Source organism: Erinaceus europaeus, chromosome 5, assembly GCF_950295315.1.
Source record: "Erinaceus europaeus chromosome 5, mEriEur2.1, whole genome shotgun sequence".
Taxonomy (NCBI): Eukaryota; Metazoa; Chordata; class Mammalia; order Eulipotyphla; family Erinaceidae; genus Erinaceus; species Erinaceus europaeus.
The window spans coordinates 31,414,448-31,440,252 of NC_080166.1; the positions used below are offsets into that span (position 1 = coordinate 31,414,448).

General features: G+C 37.7%; 1 non-coding gene across 1 annotated transcript; it reads right to left on the minus strand.

Moving 5' to 3' along the window:
• Positions 1–1,031: 1,031 nt before the first annotated feature.
• LOC132538804 (U6 spliceosomal RNA) lies at positions 1,032–1,138 on the minus strand. Its single transcript, XR_009550127.1, has one exon. It is a non-coding gene; the product is annotated as a U6 spliceosomal RNA (small nuclear RNA).
• Positions 1,139–25,805: the final 24,667 nt, after the last annotated feature.

The following is a 25,805-nucleotide window of genomic DNA, read 5'->3' on the forward strand; positions in this document are numbered from 1 at the left end:
AGGATACCGGTTCGAGTCCCCGGCTCCCCACCTGTAGGGGAGCCGCTTCACAGGCGGTGAAGCAGGTCTGCAGTTGTCTGTCTTTCTCTCCCTCTGTGTTCCCCTCCTCTCTCAGTTTCTCTCTGTCCTATCCAACAACAACGACATCAATAACAACAATAATAACTATAACAATAAAACAAGGACAACAAAAGGGAATAAATAAATAAATATTTTTTAAATAATTAATAATTCCCAATAAAATAGTTTTAATCGAATGCTCTACTACTATTGTGTTTTATGACACAGAGCTTAGAGCATATGAGATTTCATTTCTACAAGGCTACTTATTTATATGTTTGATTCAGTTAGAGAGACAGAGAGAGACACACAAAGAGGGAAAGATGTTCACATCTCTATAGCAATCCCTTTTGCCTTGATACTTCCATGTGGCCCCAGCACCTGAAGCGGAATTACATGCTTGGCAAGTTAGGTGCCTTTACATGTGAGCTATTCCTCAGACTCCAGTACTGTGTATTTTTTAATGTATCATACAGACTTTCTTTTCTTTTCTTTTCTTTTCTTTTCTTTTCTTTTCTTTTCTCCTTTTTTTTTTCCCCTCCAATGTTATTGCTGGGCTCGGTGCCTGCACCATGAATCCACCGCTCCTGGAGGCCATTTATCCCCCTTTTTGTTGCCCTAGTTGTTGCAGCCTCCTTGCGGTTATTATTGCCATTGTTGACGTTGCTTTGTTGTTGGATAGGACAGAGAGAAATGGAGAGAGGAGGGGAAGACAGAGAGAGAGGGGGAGAGAAAGATAGACACCTGCATACCTGCTTCACCGCTCGTGAAACGACTCCCCTGCAGGTGGGGAGCCGGGGGCTCAAACCGGGATCCTTATGCCTGTCCCTGCGCTTTGCTTAACCCATTGCGCCAGCTTAACCCATTGCGCCACCGCCCGACCCCCTTCTTTTCTTTCCTTTTCTTTTCTTTTCTTTTCTTTTCTTTTCTTTTCTTTTCTTTTCTTTTCTTTTCTTTTCTTTTCTTTTCTTTTCAATATGGAACGCTTCACGAATTTGTGTGTCAGCCTTGTGCTGGAGCCATGCTAATCTTCTCTGTATCATTCCAGTTTTAGTATATGTGCTGCCGAAGTGAGCACCATACAGACTTTCTGACGCTAGTTCAAGACTGCTCAAAGATGGTTATGTTGAGGAGATCATAAGATCAAGAGGATCCCTTTTATTGGTTCCTTACTGCTCCAATGAGAAGAATTTCAAAGGGGGCCAGGTGGTGGTGCATCTGGTTTAGTGAACCTATTATAATGCGCAAGGACCCAGGTTCAAGCCCCCAGTCCCCATCTGCAGTAGGAAAGCTTTACAGTGGTGAAACAGGGCTGCAGGTGTCCCTCTGTCTCTTTGTCTCTCTCCCTTTCTACCACCAGCTTCCCTTTTGATTTCTGGCTGTCTCTATCCAATAAATAAAGATAATAAAAAAAATTAAAAATAAATATTTTAAAAAATTATTTAAAATTTTTCAAAATATTTTAAATATTTTAAAAAATTATTTTAAAAAATTATTTTCAAAAAACACAGTGGTGAGGGGTAGACATGCAGCTTCCTGGGCCAGTGGGGCTGGGAGTGGGCGGGAGGGATGGGTCACAGTCCTTTGGTGGTGGGAATGGTGTTTATGTACACTCCTATCAAAATGTAGACATATAAATCAGTAGTTAATTAATATGAGAGGGGGAAAATAAATTGTATGTCTCAAAGTTTCTCAAAAGACAAACTGAATCTTTTTAATATATAGGCTATGTATTTGATATGCGGACTCTCTCAAAAGCCTAGACCAAGTAGATTAGAAGCATCCAAGAGCACAGCTATATACAAGATACTGGATACTGTACAGCAAACCATAACAAAGGGCCTTTTCAAAGTTAACCCAATTAACAAATAATGTGATGATAACATTAACTATCGATTGTCTTTTTGAACCCTAAGACAGCAGGAACCTCACATCTCCACTATAGAGCCCCTACTTCCCCCAGTCCTGGAACCCTTGGATAGGGCCCACTTTCCCGTATGCATCTCCCAATCCAAACCAAATAATATTGCATCCGCCGATCACAACCTAACCAACGCAACGATTGCCACCTCAACATGCTTCACCTCAGACTGTATCCAGAGACTTCACGTGTGGAATGACAACCCTTCAGCTTCATTACTCGTTCCAGATGCCACCAGGATGCTGGCCAGGCTTCCCTGGATTGAAGACCCCACCAATATGTCCTGGAGCTCAGCTTCCGCAGAGACACACCTTACTAGGGAAAGAGAGAGGCAGACTGGGAGTATGGAAAGACCAGTCAATGCCCATGTTCAGTGGGGAAGCAATTACAGAAGCCAGACCTTCTACCTTCTGCAACCCTCAATGACCCTGGGTCCATGCTCCCAGAGGGTTAGAGAATGGGAAATCTATCATGGGAGGGGGTGGGTTATGGGGATTGGGTGGTGGGAATTGTGTGGAGTTGTACCCCTCCTACCTTATGTTTTTGTTCATTAATCCTTTCTTAAATAAAAAATTAAAAAAAATTATTTCAAAGGACACATGTTCAGGTGTATGATTTCTAAATTCTTTTTTTCTCTTTTTTATTTAAAATTTCTTTTAATTAATTAATTAATTATTGGATAGAGACAGAGATAAATTGAGAGATAAGGGGGAGATAGAGAGGGAAAGAAACAGAGAGACACCTGCAGCTCTGCTTCACCACTTTTCATTGGCTCCATGGAGTAAACTCCTCCACCTTTATATAGTGAAACTTTATATAGTGAAACTCAATGAAAACAAAACATGCTAGTGTGTATCCCAATTTCATGTGTGCAAAGCTCGTGAAAACTAAATGTACTCTCCAGGACCCTCTGTGTCCTGAATTTTCCCTCAACAGCTACTCAGATCAAATTTTCTTTTAGTGAATTATTTAACAGTGATAATATGTATCTGAAGAAACATATTCATATAACTTGAATTTAGTGAAACTTCTGGACATGTTAACTGAAATAAAAGTTACATATGCATCAGATATATTAACATATGCTTCCCTGTGTCTGGGAAATTTTTGAAAACAGAACATTGAAAAATTAGTATGTTTTAAAGTCTGTTGTTCCTACTGGTTAATCTGGCAATGACATAAACACTTCTGTTGGACCATATTCTCCACATGGACAATAATTAGAAATTTTGCATTAAAATAAAAACACTTACATGAAAATAATAGACAGTGAGCAGAAGAATCTGGATAGTGGCACACCTGGTTGAGTGCACACATTAAAATGAACATTACAATCTATATTCAAGACCCCAGGAATCTATCTACAGGGTAGAAACTGTGAGCGGTGAGATTGTATTCCATCTATTGATCTATCTCTTCTTCCCTCTCAATGTTTTCTGACTCAATCCAGAAGTAAATCACTTTAATTTTTTAAAAGCAAAATCATAAAGACAACCTCTTTTTGTTTTATAAAAAAAAAAAAAAAGAAAGAAATTTAATAGAGATCTCACACTTCAAATTAAAGAGTGACACTTGATAAGTCATGACTCATAGTTTGAAAGCATTCTACTGTTGGTGCCAGACAGAGGACTTCAAGTTGTGGAGAGTGATTCTGGAGTTGATAGACAGATAAAGTATTGGGATTTCAAGGCTGAGGTCTTGAGCAATCCTCGGTAACACATGCACCAGAGTGGTGCTCTAGCACTCTCACCATCTCTCTTTTTCATTACTAATTCAGTATGTCTTTTTAAAATTTGCTTGTAAAACTATATTTTATTGATTTTAGGGATTGATGGGTAGTGTTTTAAAAAGAGTATCCAGAAATGAAGGGGAGAAAATCCAGAAAGAATGAAACCTGGGAGTGTGTTGCAAATATTTAGCAGTGAGTGGTAAATATAGCCCAAATTTTATATCTAAAAAAATGATTGAATTTTTACTTTTACCACTCTAGGGGCTAACTGGGGACATACAAGCAACTCTTCTCCGAAGTGTTTCACAAATAGCATTGAGATTGTGCATGGTAATAATTACTAGGCCCATGCTGTTTGGAGGGCAGGGAGTTATCTTTATTCCTTGTCCACTGTTTAAGGTTGACTCTTAACCAGAGCAAGGCACAAGTTGATTGGTTACAAAAAGGATTGAAAGGATGTGGCTTGATTAGTGACAAACAGAGTGTGCCAACTGCATGCATTTGTTATGGAGAGAATTCAGGTCTGTTACACACAGAGTCAGCAAAAATGATTGGTTGATTGGCTAAAGGTAGAATTCACCAAGGTTTCTACTCAGCGGGCTGGAATACAGAAATGGGACTCCACCACTTGCAGTAATTTTCTCTCCTCCCTTTCATTCTTTGCCTGTGAATTTTTCATTTCATTAGCTGCATAGAAAGGTGTCAAGTAAGACTCTTGTCCAATGCACATAACTTCAGAGCATGATATTTGGTCCCAATAAAAATATTTCAAGAAAAAAAAAGGAGTAGGAAGAAAGATGAAAACTGTATTAACTTGTATCAGTAATCATATTGTAATCTTCTGGGATAAATTCTTCTATAAAACTGGAACAAGAATCTTTAGACCACGGGATATAAAGAATCTGTTTACTAGAATGATAGAACAGAAGGAAAACACAGCCACCACTATAACCCTGCCCTTCACTAGAGTAACATACTGCATATTTATCTGGAAAAATTAAATACCATTAGAATGTTTTAATTTCATTGAGTCCCCTTGCCCTTCAGCTATGACAATTGCCCCTTTCTCTTGTGTCTGGAGTAAAAACACGATGTTTGTGAGATGAGTGTTCATGAATGGTCTTTTCCCTTTCTCTTTGCTGCCTTAATATTTTTCTACCTCAGGATTTGCTTCATCTGGGTGAGAGGTGAGGGGATAATAAAGTGTAACCAACAATTTTATTTTGTCTGAGGATATCCTTGTTGGGACTTCTGACCTGTGAACTGTTAAATAATACATTTATTTAGCTTTGTACCAAAAAAAAAAAACAATTGTGGTAATGTTTTAAGGCAATAACAAAAAACAACATGAAGCAAAGAAAAACTATGATTAGGGGAAGGTTAAGGCCAAGAGATCTTAAATTCCAGATCCATTGGGAGTACCTAAGGCCAGAGTTTCTGTTGTTGCTATTTTACTGTTTCTCCTTCAAAGGAGGAAGATACTTGAAGAATACTTGATAAGAAACTCGCATTGTTTGTTTGCCCTACAGAGGAGGAAGGAAATTAGAGTGCCTGAGGAAGTAGTGATTATTTTTAGATATACATAGGCATGGCTTGTGAAGGAAAAGGAAGGTGAAGGGTTTAGAACACCCTACATGAAGGAAAGGACCAACAGAATAATCAGATTATTAAAATAAACCAATGAAAATTCCATCTAAGTAGAGAGGTCAGAATAAAAGAACCCAACTTTATCAACTAGTCTTATTTTATCTGAATGACAGGTACATGCCTGAGTACAAGTTTCCATTTTCCTTAATAATGTATGTAGTGCTTGGTTGTGGCCTTTCTAATCCTTTGTGGAATTTACCAGGGTGTACCAGACACTGTCGGGAAGGGGGAAGAACATACCTGGGACTGATCTCCCAACATCAATACCTTATAAAAATCATTTGGTCACAGAGGAATTTCTGCAATAGAAATTTTGCTAAATCCCAGGCTAAAGCTAAAGGGGGCATGTGCAAGGCAGATTGCACACTAGTAAAATTAAGTTAGAGACATCTAGTCCCTATCCTTCTGAATGCCTCAGAGTTTATAGGTTGTATCCAATCAAAGAAACTTTGTACAATAAAAAACAAATCAATGATTTTTTAGAGGAGTAAAAGAGAACTCAGTCTTTAGTAATATTATTTATAAAATTGAGAAGATACACAAATTTAACAGGCATGCACAGAAATATAAAAATGAAATACTGGGAGTGGGGTGATAGTGCAGCGGGTTAAGTACAGGTGGCCGCAGAGAACAAGGATCGGCGTAAGGATCCCGGTTCGAGTCTCCGGCTCTCCATCTACAGGGGAGTCACTTCACAAGTGGTGAAGCAGCTCTAAAGGTGTTTATCTTTCTCTTCCCTTCTCTGTCTTCCCCTCCTCTCTCTATTTCTTTCTGTCGTATCCAACAACAATGACATCAATAACAACAACAATAATAACTACAAAAATAAAATAAGAGCAGCAAAAGGGAATAAAAAATAAATATTAAAAAAAGAAAATGTCATCAATTTAGATCCATCATGAGACCTTTTATACATAGAATGACCAGATCTGTCTTATAAAACTAAGCCAAAAAATGTTAAACATTGAAATAATCAATCACTATCACTCTTTCAGAAAAAAAAATATATATCCAGGCAAGGTTCCCTTATACTTTACATAACAGAAATTATAGGACAGAATATTTGTGTGTTTTACATTCCCGGAGTTGACTTCTCTTCTCTAAAGTGCCTGACTTAAGCTTTGATTTCAGAGTCATCCATATCAAAGGACAACCACTTCAAAGAGGGCTAATTCAAAGGCAGGGCCAGTCACAGAACTTGATAGATTTCAGGCAACTTCCCCTACTGAGGTTCCTTTGTTTTATAGACCCTAGTAATTTAGATAACTAGCCAATTGTAATTGACTTTTACCCTTTCCTTCTTATGGTTTTCTTTCTTTCTTTCTTTCTTTTTTTCTTTCTTTCTTTCTTTCTTTCTTTCTTTCTTTCTTTCTTTCTTTCTTCCTTCCTTCCTTTCCTTCCCTTTCTCTCTCTCTTTTCTTTTTCAGTGTTAATCCCCATTCCTATGGTTTATATTCAGCAACAGAGTAATTAAACTCAGTAAATCCTAAAACCTCACCTCAGACCCCCTACACACACACACTGCCCAAAAGCAGGAGCCCCAAACATGGTTTTTCTCACTAGCCAAGACCTCACAATGATTCTGATGTACTTGTAATTCACAAATCTTGTAATACATGGCCAGATCCCCACTCTCAGAATATATATTTTTTTTTATTTAAGAAAGGAGACATTAACAAAGCCATAGGATAAGAGGGGTACAATTCCACACAATTCCCACCACCCAATCTCCTATCCCATCCCCTCCCCTGAGAGCTTTCCCATTCTCTATCCCTCTGGGAATATGGACCCAGGGTCATTGTGGGTTGCAGAAGGTGGAAGATCTGGCTTCTTTAATTGCTTCCCTGCTGAACATGAGTGTTGATGGGTCAATTCATACTCCCAGTCTGCCTCTCTTTCCCTAGTAGGCTGGATCTCTGGGGAAATGGAGCTCTAGTACACACACATTGGTGTACTGATTTGAACAGAATTGAAAACTCAGATCTAAACCCCCACACCTATGGACATCTAATCTTTGATAAGGGGGGCCAAAGTATTAAATGGAAGAAGAAGGCTCTCTTCGATAAATGGTGCTGGGAACGGGGTTGTAACATGCAGAAGAATGGACTTGAACCACCTTATCTCACCAGAAACAAAAATCAACTCCAAATGGATCAAAGACCTGGATGTCAGACCAGAAACTATCCAATACTTAGAGGAAAACATTCATGGAACACTTTCCCACCTACACCTCAAGGACATCTTTGATAAAACAAACCCAATTGCAAGTAAGACTAAAGCAGAAACAAACCAATGGGACTACATCAAATTGAAAAGCTTCTGCACAGCCAAAGAAACTATCACACAAACAAAGAGACCCCTCACAGAATGAGAGAAGATCTTCACATGCCATACATCATACAAGAGACTAATCACCAAAATATACAAAGAACTCCTCAAACTTAGCACCAAAAAAGCAAATGACCCCATCCAAAAATGGGCAGAGGATATGAGCAAGACATTCACTTCAGAGGAGATCCAAAAGGCTAACAAACATATGAAAAAATGCTCCAGGTTGCTGATTGTCAGAGAAATGCAAAGCCAGACAACACTGGGATACCACCTCACTCCTGTAAGAATGGCATACATCAAAAAGGACAGCAGCAACAAATGCTGGAGAGGCTGTGGGGACAGAGGAACCCTTCTGCACTGTTGGTGGGAAGGTAAATTGGTCCAGCCTCTCTGGAGAACTCTCACAAGGATAGACATGGACCTTTCATATGATCCAGTAATTCCTCTCCTGGGAATATACCCCAAGGATTACATAATGCCCAACAAAAAAGATATGTGTACATCTACGATCATAGCAGCACAATTCATAATAGCTAAAACCTGGAAGCAAATCAGGTGCCCAACAGCAGGTGAGTGGCTGAGAAAGCTGTGGTACATATACACAATGGAATACTATACAACTACTAAGAACAATGAACCCACCTTATCTGACCCATCTTGGACACAGCTAGAAGGAATCATGTTAAATCAGCTAAGCCAGAAAGATAAAGATGAGTATGGGATGTCCCCACTCGTTGACAGAAGTTGAGAAAGAAGAACAGAAAGGGAAACTAAAAGAAGGAGCTGATTAAATCGAGATCAGGGCACCAATATAAAAACCCTGTGGTGAAGGGGAGGGTGGCCATTGGGCTTCCCAGAGTGGCGGGGGGTGGTGGGGTGGGTGGGTGATTGGAATGGGACACAATCTTTTGGTGGTGGGAATGGTGTTTATGTACACTCCTATTAAAGTGTAGACATATAAACCACTATTTAATTAATATGAGAGGGGAAAAATTGATCATATGTCTAGAACTTCTTAAAACACAGACTGAATCTTTTTAATATATAGGCTGTCTTTGATATGTTGACTATCTCAGAAGCCTAGACCAGGGAGTACAGAAGCAACCGGTAGCAAATCTATCTACAAGATGCTGGGTATTATACCCCAAACCCTAACAAAGTGACTTTTAAAAGTTAACCCAATCACCAACTAATATGATGATGACAATAACTATCCATTGTCTTCTTGAACCCTAAGACATCAGGAACCTCAGATTTCCACTATAGAGCCTATATTTCCCCCAGTCCTGGAACCCTAGGATGGGCCCCACTTTCCTGCAATCTCAATCCAATTCAAATAATATTGTATCCGCGGGTCACAACCCAATCAACGCAACAAGTGCCACCCCAGCATGCTTCACTTCAGACTGTGTCCAGAGACTTCAGGTGTGGAATGACAAACCTTCATTTTCATCACTCCAGTGGCACCTTTCCTTTCATAGTATTCTCTAATTCCATTCCAGGTGTTCCACTCCCCAATAAAGTCCCCAAACCTAGATATAGTCCAGGTCCCCTGAGATAGAGCATATGTTCACACTTGCCCATTAAATAGGGAAAATATATACCTCTCTGAATATTCTAATGGCTATTGTCTTAATGTTGGCTTCAAAAAATGTCTATAAGAAAATTATTGTATCCAGGTAAGTACCTCCAGATATTTCTAACTATTAGTGATAAGCAACAGAGGCCAGGTCAGAACTATCTCGTGGCTGTGGTGTAGTCCACAAAAGCAAAGAACTCTGGAAAAGGAGAAAGGAATGGAATGAAGTGAAGGGGTATTGGGGTCCTGCTGTATGGTGGTGGAAAAGAACCTAGGCAAAAGAAGTCAGAGCCTTACCTGTGTGTCAATAACTGTACTGTAAACCACCCCAATAAAGGGGGGGGAGTCAACTATTACGTTATAGCTGATTGTTATTTTGATTACCATTTCCTCAATAACACATGATGGGACCTAACTAAAAATGATATAAAATGCACGTGAAGGCAGTTGTGAGCACCTGAAAAGCAACAACTGAAGCTCATCCCCTGAAAGCCTTGCCCTTCCCTGAAAGAGACTGTAAAACTTGGAAGACCAGGAAGCTCTGGGCATCTCATTCTCATTCTCATTCTCTCTCTCTCTCTCTCTCTCATCCCTCTTTGTCTCTCTCTTTCTCTCTCCATGTGTACATGGTTTGTACTGTCGTACTGTCTTCTCTTTTCTGTTCTTACTTTCTCCCAGTAAGTGCTCATATCCCTGAAATGTAAGGCGTCTAGAGCTCCACAGGAGGGAACTAGGAAATGAACCCAGTTAGCTGCTACTTTCCCCTCAAAGACACAGATTTGGAGAAGCAAAATAGAAATGACTCGTGGCTTATGTTTTAGAGTACGTGGCAACACCTTCTTTGGAAAGGCCATATAGTTACATTCTTTTGATTTGGATTGGACAAGCCCCTGGGATGGACAGAATTGGGCAGCCAAGTCTACAGATAGGAGCTCACCCCTAGCCTTGGTCAGTTTTCTTCTCATCACCAAAGTGAAAAATCACACCTCTAATAACATTTTCTCCGCCATTTCTTATGTGTGATGTATGATTAATGCATGCACCTAAACTGCTCATGACTGTCCTTCTCATTAACATGTGCGACTTTTTCTGGAAAGCTCGTAAATACATAGAGATAGTTGTATCAACTTAATTGTATCTTGTGTAAAACAAGAATCCACCATTTCTTCTTGAAATTTACCATCAGGTTTCTGAACTCTCGTACCAAAAGATTCCTTTTCTACACAGCTTTTCCTGTGAATACTTTGACGAGAGATAAACAAGCCTTTATTTGTATATTTTTGTTTTTGTAACATTTATCCTTAGAGTATCCAAATACATCCCTAAGACTAATAGTCAAGGAACGTTTTGCCTATGATTTTCCTATGTATTAAAAATAAAAATTGCAATTATATAATATGAGGTTTAGCTCTCAAAAGGACTGATCTTAACCATTACATGGGAAGTTTCACATTATAACTCAAACTAATTATATGTAATCACAAGATTATTTTCCTGGAGAAAGTAGACATGATAGCAATATAAGTATCCAGTCTGATCGTTGTTACAATGGGGAGAGACATGGCATCAGATACAGGTTCAGGAGGCTGATTTGCTGGTGGAAGCAACTCAGTCTGCACACTTTTAAGTAGGGTATTTAAGAGAAGGCAGGATGTGGGGGGCACTTCTCTTGAGCAGTATTCCTGTGTCTTTGTTGTAAAAGGCTTTGGGAAGAGATGGATGTAAATTTTATTCTCAATTATATTCTCAAATTTGTATCAGATCTCAGAAGTGTGTAATCAGGGTCACCTGTTAATTTTTAATTTAGGTGAACCTTTTCTCGGTCGTGTTTTTTATGGGTTACGGTTGATCATATCACTGCGTATCTGTCTTTGTGAACAACTGGTAGCGATCAACTGATAATATAAATCACTCTATTGTCTCCACCACTACAATACTGGGGAATCACACTATCTCAGTAGACCCCACCTTTGCTAAGACATAGCAAAGACAATACAAGTAACATTTCAATCTACTGGAACATGTATATCTCCTAATTGATTGAATGAATAGGTACCTGTGTGAGTAATTTTTAATTATTATATTCAAGTCTTTGACCCATGTTGAATTCATTTTTGCATATATTTTTAGGTATAATTTTCACACTTTTTCATGTGACCTCCCAGTTTTTCCAGCATTATTTATTGAAAAGATTATCCTTGGTAAAGCATGTACTCTTGACTTACTCCTTTGTTTGAATTATTTATCCCTATATTTCTGGTTTTATTTTTGGGTTCTTATTTATGTTCATTTCACCTATGTGTTTATTTTTATTTCAATATCATACTGACTAATCACTAATCACAGTCTATACTTTGTAGTACAGTTTGACATTAGAGTGTATGTTACCTTTATTTTTGTTATTTTTCCCCCCTCAGGAATATTTTTCTTGTTATTCATGGTCTGCTGTGGTTTCAAAGAAAATTTTATAAAAATTTTGTAAACTTGTTTCTTTAATTTGGACCCTGAAGTGGTGCATCTCAGCTACCAAACTCCCAGTCTGGTTCCAGTTGTTCCTGAGAATGGTCTTTTAGTCTGGGAACTGCTTCTTCACTTCTTGGTCCATGAGCGAGAAGTGTCTATACTCACCTGTGGCTTGGTAAGTATTTAAAAAGACCCTGGTTGTTTTTTGTTGAGTTTTCAGGTGATTTTCATAGCTTTTTCTAGTTGACCAGGGGGAGCAAAACTGGGATTCCTTAGCTATGCATCTGGAAATTCCTTTGGGGACTGTTTTGACCTTCAGTAACTTTACCACCATTTCTACTAATTTCTATGAATACTTTCATGTCGTCAGCAAATAGATACTTTTACTTTTTTTCTTTCCAAGTTGGATGACTTGTACTAAGTAATTGCTAAAGATCTCAAGATCATACTGAAGAGCACTAATAAGAGTGAAGGTTTTTTTTTTATCTTAGCAGGAAATATTTTTAAAATATTCACTTATTAGTCTTTATTATATTCAGGTGTTTGCTTCGATACTCAGTTTTCTGTGTCAGTTGAGATGATTATATGAATCCTGTTCTTCCTTTTGTGATATGGTTTACTTTAATTTATTTGCATACTTCTTTCTTTTTTAGAATGAGACATAGATATTGAGAGAAAAACAGATAGAGAGAGAGAGAGAAGAAGAAGAGACTCGTAAAGCAAGGTCTGCCACTTGCATGACAAATCCACCACTCCAAGCAGCCATTTTTTTTTTCTTTTCTTTATTTGCTTTCTTTTTTTTTTTTGGATCAGCTCTAAGAGCACCTTCCCACTTTTGTGTGTGAAGAAGACAGTAGTGACTATTATAGGAGAACTTGACATTCTCAGATGAAAGAGGATTTAATTTGTGAGTGTAGAAAAGAAAGACAGAAATCAGTGTTTTCTGAGTAAGGAAAACCTTGAACCTAATCATTAAAGCAAGTTAGAGTTTATCCAACAAATTAAAATGACATTGGGAATATTGTGTTGTAAGGGGGTGACAAAACTGCAAATTCGTGATATAAGGGCTATTAATTAGCTAATTGATTTTTCTACCAGAGTTATCGTTGGGCCTCAGTACCTGTAGAACTCCATCAGTTCCAGTAATTATATTTTCTTTTTCTCTCTCCTTTTGATAGAAAGTCAGAAATATATAAATGGAGAGGATAGCTGTGACACTATTACACAGCTCTTGAAGAGTTTCTACTGCAAATAGGGAACTGGGACTTAAACCTGGGTTTCTGTGCATGATAAAGAATGTGATCTACTGAGTGAATTACCAACTATCCCCCAAACCCAGTAATTTCTGACTGCAGCCCTTCAATGAAAACCCATCATTTCCTTTAGTGTGCTGTCCTCTTTAACTTACTGGATCTAATTTGAGGTTTATTGAAATTTTCTTTCTTTCTTTTTTTTTTTTTTATTTCCTTCTGGGAGGTCTTAATTACCTCCAGTACAAATCCTCCTACAACTAGGGTTAATGGAAACATAACTCGAATCAGTCTGAGTCCCAGTAGGGCAAAAATAGCTTATAGGTACTATTTTAAAAGAAACTCGTAAGTGCATAAATTTAAAAAAAACAATAAAATATAAATAGATTATGAAAGGACTGAGTGAAAATGTGTTCGGTTAGTGTCATTACTCAGAAAACATGAAGTTGGTTGTATGTTTTATCCACGAACTTTCAAGCAGAACTCAGAGAAAAGTGAGGATCTATATTGTGGGAATCAATATACATAGAGCCGATTCTCTCTCTCCAGGTAAGCACAATCTTCTCAATATACCAGAAATAAGGGGTGAGGAGATTGCATAGTGATTATGCAAAAAGGCAAAGGCACCAGAGGTCCCAGATTCAGTCTTCAGCACCATAATAAGACCAAACTAAAGAGTACTCTGGAAAAAAAAAAAGTGTAAAATAGAAATGACATTACTGCATTACTATGAAATATATCATACTTTCCACTTTATGACAATTTTTAAATAATAGTCATCTGACATCAGACTAAATGAATCTGTTTACAGAAAATATCTTGCTCCAGACAGAACTGTACATACCAAAATTTAGATATTTACTATATTGTTATAATTTGTCTATACAGAAATTGAAAATGATAGCTTGTCATCATGATTTCTGAAATTTGTAATGTAAGTTTAATTGAAACATTATATTAACTTAAATGATGTATAGCACAGCTTTTGCTTCACTTTTGTCAATAAATTTCTGTAGCTTTAACATATGTGGTAATGTGTTATAAATAATTGTCTAATTTATATTTAAATTTTACTTATCTCTGTAATTTTAGTCTTTATGATTTTTTCCAGAGTCTCTTCTTAACCACTTTTTTTTGTTTGTTTGTTTGTTTTTAATTTACATCCTCTGAACAGAGCATATGTCTTTCTTACTTGATGTTTTCATTTATGTTAAAATAATTTTTGGTACATAGCCTTTCAAATCTGTCATATGCCTTTGAAAGCTTCATTAATTCTTTTAGGCCACTAGAAAATTACTACTCCAGCATACCAAATGGTCCAGTTATCATCTAAAATAGTTTATGCAGCTTTCCGAACAGTTTAAAGTGCTCTCCAAAATAAAATGCTTACCACTGAGAGGCTGACTGTGAGAAAGAATAGCACAATTCATGGAACATTACCAGCCAGTTGTTCAGTCCTCTCTCTTCTTAGTGGGAGCTGGGGAATTAATGATAGAATCCATGGAAGCTTCCATAAAAACATGAATATGCCCATCTTGGAAGAGAGCCGGATGCTATTTACCTGTCTCTCTTCCATGAAATAGGTGTGCAGGTGTATGTGCAGAGCTAAGAACGGGAATGATATGGAAGCTCTCCTAGGCTATACAGTGACTTACATGTTGCTAGCTCTAAAACAGCAGATGTTTTCTGGTGGGGTGATGAGAATAGGATAAATTTAAATTCAACAATACTGAAGTGGCTCCCAAGAGTCAACTTTGGAAAGAATCACGGAGGGGAAATAGTAAGAACAATAAGTTAAAACTGTTTTTCAAAAATGTGAGCAACACTCCTTTTTCTTTTAATGGATGAACAAATTTATTTAGTGTGTGGATAACAGGAAAGAGTACCTAAAATACAAGTCAACAGTTTGTCATTGCAACCGGTGTTTGCTTTTAGTTGCACTGGGCCGTATTTTCATGTGTGGAAAGATTTCATTGCTAAATACTTGTTGAGAATCAGTAGTGTCTAAATTATTCAAACAGCTGAAAAAAAAAAACATATGCTCATTCCTTAAAAAAAAAAAAAGTGAATTGGATGGTAATGCAGTAGGTTAAACACAGGTGGCACAAAGTGCAAGGATCGGCGTAAAGATCCCGTTCAAACCCCTGTCTCCCCACCTGCAGGGGAGTCACTTCACAGGCAGTGAGGCAGGTCTGCAGGTGTCTGTCTTTCTCTCCCCCTCTGCCTTCCCCTCCTCTCCATTTCTCTCTGTCCTATCCAACAATAATGACATCAATAATAACTACAATAATAAAACAACAAGGGCAACAAAAGGGAATAAATAAATAAATATTTTTTAAAAATTTCTTCTCAAGGAGAAAATAGGATACTCTGTTAATAAAGATATAATTTGAGAACGAGGAAACAGAAATAGCACAACAGTGATACATAGTACTTGCATACAAGAGATGACAAGTGCAGGCCCTATCACCACCAAAAGCCTGAGATGAGTGGTGCTCTGATAAAGAAAACTGTGTGTGTGTGTGTGTGTGTGTGTGTGTGTGTGTGTAGAGAGAGAGAGAGAGAGAGAGAGAGAGAGAGAGAGATGGAGAGAAATGTTAAATATTACTATTTTAAAATCTTTATACTTATTTCTTTATTTTATTCGATAGTACAGAAAGGAGTTCAGAGGCAAGGGGAGATAGACAGGGAGAGACAAAGAGAGGCAACTGCAACACTGTTTCACCACTCATGAAGGTGGGGAACAAGGGCTTGAACCCAGATCCTTGCGCATAGTAACATGTGTGCTCATCTGGGTGAGCAACCACTTGTCCCCCTAAATGTTGTTATCTATTTTCTTGAGTTACGATAAATGTTTGGAGCTTGCATGGTTTGTCATATCTCTGAGGCTCCTCCTATCAAAGCAATGTTGTTAGAGAACATCACTGACCACACTAATAACTGCTCATAATGAAACTTCCTTAGATTAATAAAAATCTATTTAAAATTATGAGTTACTCATTATCATCAGCTAAATATGCTTGATTGGTATAAAATGTGTACCTTACATTAGGGTTAATTAATTTATTACATCTCTCCCATGGGAACAGATTGAACATGGGTGTGTGTTGGAGGGGTCCCAGAACTTTGGTGGAGGGTACAGAGGGTACACTGACCACACATAGTTGTGAAATTATATCCTTATGACCTTATAGCTTTTGTAAATCTGTGCTAAATCACTAATTAAAAAAGAAAAAAACATATGCATACAGGCTCACACCTTATTTGCACATGGAAAATGCTTTGACACTAGAAGTAGTTCTAGAGTTCTGGTATCTCTCACTCGCTTCTTCTCTCTACCTGAATGAAAAAAAGGACTTAGAGTGAGACTCCGACCATGCAAAAAAACAAAAACTAAAAACTTAGAATAAACACTTGTCAACAGAATACTTACTTCTAATAATATGGGGAAGATACAGAATTCCAAGTAATTTATCACATAGTCTCACACAGTACTTTTATATAACTTAATTAAGTCATAGAGCATTGGAAAGAAGACAAAAGGATTCTATCAGAGTAATAACAAAAAACTAAATAAAAAATAGAGATCCACGAGGAGCTCACATAAGACAATAGGCATGGACCAGGGTTCAGACTCCCGGTCCTCGCTCACAGGGGAAAAGCTTCATGAGAAGTAAAACAAGTCTGTGGGTTTCTTTCTCACACTCTAGCTTCTCCTACCCTCTTGATTTCTCTTTGCCTCTATGAAAGGAAGCAAGATGGAAAGGAGGAAGGGAAGGAGGAAGGAGGAGGGAATGAAGGAGACCCCCATTTCTCTACTCACCAGATCTTCCCTAGAAGTCTTTATCTCAAAAATAACCTTCATTCTGCTTCACATTTTTCCTCTGAATGGAATATTTTGCTAAAGATATATTTTAGGGGTGACACTTTTTTTTAACCTGTGAAACCCACACAGTCAACCTGTAAGACAAATACCAAAAGGCACCTGTGATGGCAGTCTTCATCATCAGTCTAGTCAAAAAAATGCTCAAAGGTGATGAGACATAATTTTAAGAGTAAAGACAGAGTGAGGTCAAACATGTAATAACTATCCTATATTTATATTGCAGTACCTCCAAGCATAGGATAAGGTCAGTTCCCTCCATTTGGCTCTCAGGACTTTCTTCTTTAAATTATTTAATACTCCCTCTTCCTCCATACATAATTGTGTTCTTCTTTCATTTTTTTTTTTTCACCAAAGCACTGGTTAGCTATAACTTATACTGGTTCTTAGGACTGAATTTAGGAACTTTGGTGCTTCAGGCATGCAAGTCTGCTGGATTATGCTGTGCTACATTTTTGGCCCCCATACATAGAATTTTTATGCACTGTTTCTTTCCTCTACTTTTTAACTTTAACCTTGTTTTATCTTATTTTGATAGTATTGCCTACACTACACATCTTTTCTTAAACTTTCATAAATAAATTGATTGTCATGAGATTAGTCCCATGACAGTTCAACTGATTGCACCAATCTACTCTTTAAAAGAAAATGACAACAAACAATAGTTGCCTTTTGTTCACCACCACCTCAGAATGGTTATTTTTTGTGAGGGTGAGTTACATATTCAATACACACTTAATTTTGACAAGATCAGAATGAAATTGCTTTTCTTGAGTAGTCTTGATTATAGCATATTGTAATAAAATGGTTATGTCTAACACTGTAATCATATACACTATAAACTCTTTTCTCTGAAGCATGCCAAAGTCATACAAAAAGGAAGTGGATAAGAAATATTCAGGTACCGATTCAAGCATTTTCCTTGGGAAATACATCTTTTATTCTAAAAATCTAATCAAATGAAGCTTTAAACACAGAGCCAAGCAAAGTGGGGCATGACATTAGCACAGCATTACAAAATACCACAAAGACAAATAAAGAAGTCATCTCAAAGACTGGCAATTTATGCAATATGTGTGCAGCCAGATATGTAAAGTGCAATTTTTTGACAATGGATCCAATGGAGTATTATTATTGGCATCTTCAACCTACTCTTGTATGTCAATTATCTAGAATTAAAGCAGGGCCACTTTTATATGAGAACAGAAGGTGTTTCTCTGCTTGCTGAGAAAGAGACTAAAACTTCAATATTTTAGCTAACGCAAATTCATGTTCTTTTGTCAGTTGCTGCTATGAATTAATTGAGTGTAGGCAAGTGGTACAGATAAATAAAAATTATTTAAACCAATTAGTGTATGTCAGTGTCTTGAATTGTTAGCTGACGTGTTACAAAGAGCCAACACTTGTGATTTCCAAAATGGAAAGAAGATCTTTAACTATAACATCTATATATGATTTCCTCTTGTACATACACTCAAATATCACCCAATAGTCATAAAAATTGTATAGATTATTTTCCAAAGATGGCTTTTCTAGAACTTTGGAGTGACACTAAATTATTTCCTGAACACAGGAAACATGAAAAGTTGGAGAGTCAAACAGTGGTAGGTCAAAATAGTGATAAAAGGTTAATAGATTTAGAATAAAAGAATACTGATTTTTCTTCCACTCTTCAGCATGATTTTGTCTGTGATTGTGTAAAATTCATCCCAGTGTTTCAGAACACATTTGAATTCACCTAAATAATAGTTTTTTAAAGTTTTCTCTCTATATTTATCTCTATCTCTCTCTGATGGTTTAACTGTATGCATAAATCTACTGCATAAAAATCTTGATAAATATTGCATTATCTCAAATAATGAATAAACTTTTAAAAATATATACTTTTTTCAAAATTTATTTTTTATTTAAGAAAGGATAAATTAACAAAACCATAGGGTAGGAGGGGTACAACTCCAAGCAATTCCCACCACCCAGTCTCCATATCCCATCTCCTCCCCTGATAGCTTTCCCATTCTCTATCCCTCTGGGAGCATGGACCCAGGGTCATTGTGGGTTGCAGAAGGTGGGAGGTCTGGCTTCTGTAATTGCTTCCCCGCTGAACATGGGAGTTGACTGGTCTGTCCATACTCCCAGTCTGCCTCTCTCTTTCCCTAGTAGGGTGGGTCTCTGGGGAAGCAGAGCTCCAGGACACATAGGTGGGGTCTTCAGTCTAGGGAAGCCTGGCCGGCATCCTGATGGCATCTGGCACCTGGTGGCTGAAAAGAGAGTTCACATACAAAGCCAAACAAATTGTTGAGCAATCATGGACCCAAAGGTTGGAATAGTGGAGAGGAAGTGTTAGGGGGGTACTCACTGCAAACTCTAGTGTACTTCTGCTTTCAGGTATATATTTTGCACTTGTTTATGGATATGTGTGAACATATGCTCTCTCTCACAGAACCTGGTCTATATCTAGGTTTTGGGACTTTGTTAGAAAGTGATCCACCTGGGATGGAATTGGAGAATACTATGAAAGGAAAGGTCTCACCTGAGTAATGAAGCTGAAGGGTTGTCATTTCACACCTGAAGTCTCTAAACACAGTCTGACCTGAAGTATGTTGAGGTGGCAATCATTGCTTTGGTTAGGTTGAGATCGGCTGATACAATATTATTTGATATGGATTGGGAGAGGCATGTGGGAAAGTGGGCCCTATCCTAAGGTTCCAGGAATGGGAGAATATAGGCTCTATAATGGAGATGTGAGGTTCCTGCTGTGTCAGGGTTCAAAAAGACAATGCATAGCTAATGTTATCATAACATTATTTGGTAATTGGGTTAACTTTGAAAAGTCCTTTTGTTAGGGTTTGCTGTATAGTACCCAGTATCTTGTATATAGCTGTGCCACTGGTTGCCTCTGATCTACTTGGTCTAGGCTTTTGAGAGAGTCCACATATCAAATACACAGCCTATATATTAAGAGGACTCAGTCTGTGTTTTAAAAACTTCGAGACATACAATTAATTCCCCCCCCTCATATTAATTAACTAGTCATTTATATGACTACATTTACTAGAAGTGTACATACATAAACACCATTCCCATCACCAAAAGACTGTGTCCCATCCCACCCACCCACACCCATCCTCTACCAGCCCAGGCAGCCGCATGTCTACCCCTCACCACAGGGTTTTTACTTTGGTGCTCTACTTTCAATTTAGTCAGATCCTGCTTTTAGTTTCCCTTTCAGATCTTCTTAATCAACTTCTGTTGATGAATGGGATCATCCCATACTTATCTTTATCTTTCTGACTTAGCTCACTTAACATAATTCCTTCTAGCTCTCTCCAAGATGGGTCAGAGAAGGTGGGTTCATTGTTCTTGATAGCTGCATAGTATTCCATTGTGTTTATATACCACAGCTTTCTCAGCCACTCATCTGTTGTTGGGAACCTGGGTTGCTTCCAGGTTTTAGCTATTATGAATTGTGCTGCTATGAACATAGGAGTGCATGCCTCTTTTTGGTTGGGTGTTATGGAGTCCTTGGGGTATAACCCCAGGAGAGGAATTACTGGATCATATGGAAGGTCCATGTCTAGCCTTCTGAGAGTTTTCCAGACTGCTTTCCACAGAGGCTGGACCAGTTTACATTCCCACCAGCAATGCAAAAGGGTTCCTCTGTCCCCACATCCTCTCCAGCATTTGTTGCTGCTGTCCTTTTTGATGTATGCCATTCTTACAAGAATGAAGTGGTATCTCAATGTTGTCTTAATTTGCATTTCTCTGACAATCAGTGACCTAGAGCAGTTTTTCATGTTTGTTAGCCTTTTGGATCTCCTCTGTAGTGGATGTTTTGTTTATATCCTCTGCCCATTTTTGGATGGGGTCATTTGCTTTTTTGGTGCTAAGTTTGCTGAGCTCTTTATATATTTTGGTGATTAGTCTCTTGTCTGATGTATGGCATGTGAAGATCTCCCATTCTGTGAGGGGTCTCTTTGTTTGTGTGATAGTTTCTTTGGCTGTGTAGAAGCTTTTCAATTTGATGTAGTCCCATTGGTTTGTTTCTACTTTAGTCTTTCTTGCAATTGGGTTTATTTCATCAAAGATGTCCTTGAGGTGTAGGTGGGAAAGTGTTTTACCAATGTTTTCCTCTAAATGTTTGATAGTTTCTGGTCTAATATCCAGGTCTTTGATCCATTTGGAGTTGATTTTTGTTTATGGTGAGATAAAGTGGTTCAATTTCATTCTTCTGCATGTATACTTTAAAAAAAAAAACAGAGCTCTGCTTAGATCTGGCTTATGGTACTGTGAGGGATTGAACCTGGGAATTTAGAGCCTCAAGAATGAGAGACTATTTACATAACCCTTATGCTATCTACCCCTGCCCAAATATACACATTTTATAAAAGTCCTTGGAAGTGTTTAATGTCTTGAGATTTCATGTAGATATACTTTTTGTTGTTGTTGTTAATGTCTCTGGTGCTCACCACACTGGGCTGAATTTTTCCGGTAGAGAGAGAGGGACACTACAGCACACTTCTTTGCCAAGTCCTCAAACCCAACTCAAGACCTACCTTCACTGTATTGAAGGAAGCTTCAGTGTGATATTCTCTCTCTTCCTCTCTCTCTCTCTCTCTCTCTCTAAAGAAATGAAAGAAGAAAAGAAAAGAAACCACATGGTAATGGTGAATGGTGAAAATGGACCCTAGTTGGGGGTGAGAATATTTTTGTAGATATCCACCATGAGGTGATTTGAAATGAACCCATTTGTCAGCAGCTGCACTGTAAACCATTTAGCCTCCAATAAAATGTGTTAAAACGTGTGGGGGGGGGCATATAAACCACATTTCTGAAGCATCCATCAATATGTTGGGGTTCAGGCTTGAACATGGGTTGTGCACATGGCAAAGTAGCACAGTATTGAAGTAAGCTATTTTGGCAGCCTGAAGATACAGTATCTTTATAAAAATCTATGTCTAACACTATTTGTTACAAGACACAGCTTAAGTAGACTTAGCTATGCATAAGTAGAGCTTTTCATGCAGAAATTATCATAAGCATTAACATTTGAACAGATGCACAGTTGATAAAAATGTGACTTTAAATATGCCAGTATTTAATTTATTTACATTAATCAAACAAAAAAAGCAAGGAAGAGAAACTTGGTTAATCTTCAAGTTATGAAGACTAAATCAACATGCATTTTACAAAGACGGGAGGATTCATGAAAATTATGCATTTTGCTAACACCAAAGGAGGAAAAAAAAAAAAGAAGAACTGAATTGTTAAAATGTATTTATCTAGTTCAAGGCAATAGCAGACCAGGTAGAATTCACAAGTTGTCATGCTTGAGGACCTGGGTTCTGCTTCCACACGCTGTCTGCAGGGAAAGACACACAAGTGGTAGGGCAGGGCTGCAGGTGTCTCTCCTTCTCAATCTCCCTCTCCCTCTCAATTTGTCAAAAAGGAAAAAAATAAAAAGGAGGGGGATTGATTGCTCAGAGCAGTAAAATTCATCATGCAGGCAACAAACCCCAGCAATAACCCTGGTAGCAAGTATAATTGATGAAAATGATAAAGTGACAGGGCTCTAGAAAAAACATGTGCATGATATATATATAAAGAAATATATAAAACTTTTAAGAATCAACAAAGGACTGGATAGAGAGTTTGTCCAGCTATGTGTGACCCAGGTGGCAGGCCCTACACCACAGGAGGAAAATCTGCTGCTGGGATAACTTTCATTCTGTCTTCTTTTCTTTTCCTTTTTGTTTTTCTTTTTTTATTAGTGATTTGATATTGATTTACAAGATTATGGGGCATAATTGTGTATTTTTACTACCACCAGAGTTCTGAAACCCCAGTCCCTCTATTGTAAGCCGCGGCAGTTTTCCTAAGGTTACAGATATGGGTTAGCTATTATTTATGAAACCATGTTCCTAAATTTGTATATAATTGCCCCCTCCCCCATAAGAACCCATCTCCTCTTCCTTTCCAAGCTATACATAACCTTATTAATACATCCAAATGTCTCTCCCCTTTTTCTCTTCTCTCTTCAGGTCCTGATGGAGTTGAATTTCAGAGCCTTCTTATCCTCTTATCCTATCAATTCTCCTCCACTGGGAGTATAAACCACAATTATTTTTTTGCCATGCAGAAGGTGGGAGTTCTAGCTTCTGTAATTGTTTCTTCACTGGATATGAACATTGGAGCATTGGTAGGTCAATCCATATCCCCAGCCTGTTTCTATCTTTCCTTGTGGGGTAGAGCTCTGGAGAGGTAAGATTCTAGAGAAGTTGTGATGCCCAGAGAAGTCAGGATAGAATCATGATAGTGTCTGCAACTTGGTGGCTGAAAGGCAGCATGATATAAAACGGGACAAAATGAGTGCTGAACAGGAACCAAAAAGTACGATTAGAGCAGATGAGAACAGGGGTTTTAGAGTGGAAGGAAGCTAGGAAGGCCATTTTAGGCATGTTCTTAGGGGCTCATCACTATCTTAGTTTTTGCTTAAGTTTGATAGCTAACATGAAGTTGGATAAAAGATGGTGTCAAAGTAGAGACATGTTTTATCTGGGCTGACTTCATGGGTGGGTAACAGAGACGACCAGAGACACACGGCTGGGCTGAGAACGCAGTTTAATCTTTATTCACGAACAGGCAAATCATCACACCATGTGCTTTTCTCCATCATCCTCTCTCCACTGCTGCTGCTGGGACTCTGCCCATCCTTAGCATAGGAGGCAGAGAGAAAGCGGAGCTCGAAACTAGCAAGGGGCAAACCAATTCTTCTCAGAGGTTAGGGGGAAGGGAACATACCAACAGAGAAAAGGGCTAGAAGTTGTATTAGGACAGAGGATAGCTTCCTTTCTTAAAAAAAGTTCTGTGAATGAATAAAATTAGCTTTTTGCGTCCATCCATTTGACTCAGAGTATCTATCTACCATCTATCTATCTATCTATCTATCTATCAATCATCTATCTATCTAATGAATATAAATATATATATATATATATATATATATATATATATATATATATATATTCATGTTTAGCACAGGAATCTATGTAACCTCTGAGTCCCTGTCAGTTTGAGCTGACAACTCATGATCACAGAGGGGAACATTGCATGCTGCACTCACTTCAGGACCAGTCTTCCCTGAGTGGCAGTACAAGATGCCCCAGCCTCCCTTCAGAGACTAGGGCTGTCCCAGCATCGCTACTTTATGATAAGGGTAAAGTTCTGGGAAGTCCTGTAAGAGGTATTATTATGATGTTCCTGATAGAGATGACCACTAATGGTGCAGAGAAAAATCCATTAGAGATCTAGTCTCATCATATTTGTATGGGAATCCAAGGAATCCCTGACTAGGGCCCCAGATGATAAGGTGGTGTGATATTGACTCAAAAAGGCCATTATTAAGTGAGCAAGTCTTTTTCCCTTACCCAACTTTTGTAGTCCTCTCTTTATCTGGTGACTTTAGACTTACTCCAAGTTCTGTAAGTGTTGAGTGTCATTTGTTGAACCCAACTAGAAGAAAGACCCAAAGAAGACAGATTCTTCCCCCCTGGAAAAAAAAAAATCTGTATTTCTCTATAATAAGAAATGTGTTCCTGAACAGTGAAACCACACATACATACTGATCTATTATAGAAGTGAGCACATGTATAAATAAATACTCATAAAATTTAAATAAATTGACATATATTTAATGTTTAAGAATAATCAAATATTGGTTATAAATAAAATTACCATCAAGTTGCTTTGTTGCTATTGAAAAATGATTATTTTAAAATATGTATCTTGGGTTCATAACTGAATTACATAAGATACTCAGAGTGGAAGAAACTATTTTCCACTAACACGCAACTGAGGGGAAAAAAAGCATATGCTATATTCTCAATGGAACACTACTGTGCAATTAAAAAGATGATATTGCATTCTTCAAAAAAAATGCATAGAACTGGTGGTGATTATGCTTAGTGAAGTAAGTAAGGAGTTGAATGACAATTTCTATAGAAGGTTCTTCTGATTTGTGAAATATTGAAGTTTTAAACACACAAACTTGCCAATCTATTCCTAATAATTTCTGACAGTTATGGATGCTTGGGGACAATTATGAAAGGGGCACAGAACTCTAGTGGTGAGTGTGGTGTGAAATTGTATCTCTGTAATCTTAAAATCTTATAAACTATTAGTAAATCACTAATGGAAGTATTTAAAAGCTAAAAGTGATTATTGAATTTGAAATGAGAATGCTGAGATCAGAATAGTCAATGGTGTTAAATAGAACAAAGTCTCACAGAACAATACTACTTGACTTTGAAGTATTTATTCGGTGAAAAACAACAGAAGACACATATTGTCAGCTGATCTTTGATATAGGAGAAAAGACATTTCAATGGGGAAAAGACAATCCTTTCAACAAATTGTGTTGGAACATCAGGACATACACATGCAAAAATAATCATCTAGATGCTTACCTTAGGTATTTCACAGGATTTTACTCAAAATAGCTTCTAAAACTATTGTAAATACAAAATTATAAAATCTATAGACAATAAATCTAGGTGCGCTTGAATTTGGACATGAAAATATTTTAGCTATGTGGAAATGATTCATGAAAAAAGTCATATTGCCATATTTTACTAAACTAGAACTTTGTCTAGCAACTTACACTATAAGATAATGAAAGTCAAATTATAGATTAACAGGAAAAATGGTAAAGTTCACTTATGATAAAAATCAATGTCTGTGAGAATAAAAAATTATCAACATGTAGAAAAATAGGAACCTTGGCTCATAGTGATTGAAATTTAAATGGCACAGCCACCTCAGAGGACAGTTTGACAATTCTTTGATACAATTTCTTCTAGAGATGAACAACCTTTGCATAGAATCCAGCAGTTTTGTCACCTGTGTTTTAGAAAGATATGTTTACACTTCGTGTTTACACAAATATA